Consider the following 2,345-nt stretch of genomic DNA (forward strand, 5'->3'; position numbering starts at 1 on the left):
ATAAGGGGATGGTCAAATTTCACGAGGGGCAAATTTTCACGAGGGCCACAAGGAGATGGTCAAATGTCACGGCAGTTAACCGACACAAGGGGACGGTTAATTTTCACAAGGGTCAAACTGAGAGGGTCACAAGGGGACGATCAAATTTACGAGTCAGTACGAAAGTCACAGGGAGATCGCCAATTTTTGAACTTTCCAGGGCCCGAAATATGATTCCGTGAAAAATTCAATAAACTTGAATAATGAACACCATTATCTTTCCTACAAAGAGTTGGAGATTGTTCCATGTGATTCTTAAAGATCGTTAAAGCATCGTATTTCCTTGTGACTCTTGTGATCCTTTGCTCCTCGCTCCTTTGACGTTGGACCTTCGTGGAAAATGACGATTGAAACCTTCAAACGTCATAATATTTCATTATTCCCTTGTGACTCTCGTGATATTTGACCTTCGTAAAATTTGACCATCCCCGTATGACTCTTGTGCCGGGTGACTCTCGTGAAATTTGATCGTCTTCTCGCGACCCTCTTGCTGTTTGACCCTCGTGAAATTTGACTATCTTCTTGTGACCCTTGTGTCGGGTCACTCTCGTGGAATTTGATCGTCTCTTTGTGATCCTCGTGCCGTTTCCATCCCGTGAAATTTGACCAACAAAAAAAAACAAAAATTCTAAGAGAATTAGAATTTAGAGAGAAAAAATTTCCGCTTCACCCAGCCGGGAATCGAACCCGGGTCTCCCAGATACGCGCCGGGCACATCCCCGTGAGACCCTCGTGACGTTTGACACTTGTGAAATTCGACCACACTCTTGTGACCCTTATGACGTTTGACTCTTGTGAAGTTCGACCATCCCCGCGTGACTCTCGTGCTGTTTGCCTCTCGTGAAATTTGACCATCTCGTTTTATCTCATGCCGTTTCACTTTCGTGAAATTTGACCGTTCCCATATGACCCTCGTGTCGGTTGACTGGTGAAATTTAATCGTCTCCCTTGTGACTTTCGTAGAGTTTAACCCTCGTGAAATTTGATCATTCCCTAGTGACTCTCATGACGTTCCACCCTCGAATGAAGAAAATAATAATTCTGTGCAAAATGTAATGTGAATGACACTGAATATTCATAACTTATCTCAATTTTTCCTTGCGTAATTTAATTGTCAAATTTGATGGTTAAAAGTGGCGGAATCTATAGAATGGTCTGTACCAAATTGTAAACAATACTGGGATATCCTCACGTGAATGAATCTCAATGTTTAAGGTCTTTTAACGCGACATTCTTCAACTTTCATTCTTTTCTATTTGCCAATGTCATCCACAATTTTTAAAATATCGATATTACGAGTATCGATATTTTCCAAGGCGATACTTTGTGGTATCGATACCAAGTAATCTGCTTCGATACGATACTGAGTATCGATATTTTTTTGGATATCGGGAAACACTACTTGACCACGAGTCAACCTTGGCTTGACCACGGGTCCACCTTGGCTTGACCATGGGTCAACCGTGGCTTGACCATAGGTCGCCCTCGGCTTGACCATGGGTCGACCTTGACTTAACCATGGATCAACCTTGGTTTGACCACGGGTCAAATTTGGGCTATGGGTCAACCTTGGGTTGACTGTGGGTCAACCTTGGCTTGATCGCGGGACCTGTTGATTAAATCTTGATTTAACCTTGACGAAACCTTGGTTAAACCCTGATTAAGCCGCGATTAAACTCATTAAACCTCGATTAAATGCTTTTTAGGCTATAATTTCAAAGCAAATGATTTGATCGCCGCTATCTTCGAACTCGACCGATATAACATCCAAAAGAATATTTTAAACCATAATTGAAGAGATTTCGACGATTATTTTTCCAACTCAAATATCGGGCAATATAATTGGCCCATTCGATATCACGTGGTACAAGCTACAGGGTTTACAACTGATAATTTTGTCTGGTAGTTGCTATATAAAAAACAAAACATTATGCAGTCGAATGAACCCCTCGTCAAGCTGACAGATTGAATTCAATTGTGGTAATCCGACGATTTTTATTCGAAATGAGTAGATTCGGAGTTAATTCCCTGAAAACCATTGATGAAAAAGCAAAGGGAAATATTCCTGTCAATACGGAGAAAACGAAGAAGACAATTTGGAATCAATTTACCAGTTTTTGTGATGAGAGAAACTACACATTAAGTGCTGACACGCACATTGAATGTGTTGGAAGTAGAGGAGTATGCGAAAGGCACACGATCGTATTTCAACTATTCGAACGTCTCTGTTCTGATGTTCGTGTGATCGTCTTTCGTAGCATAACAGTTCAGCTGTTGATACGCTTTTAATTGAATAAATTAATTTT

This window comes from Diachasma alloeum, unplaced genomic scaffold, assembly GCF_001412515.2.
Source record: "Diachasma alloeum isolate Michigan unplaced genomic scaffold, Dall2.0 Dall_scaffold_00795, whole genome shotgun sequence".
Taxonomy (NCBI): Eukaryota; Metazoa; Arthropoda; class Insecta; order Hymenoptera; family Braconidae; genus Diachasma; species Diachasma alloeum.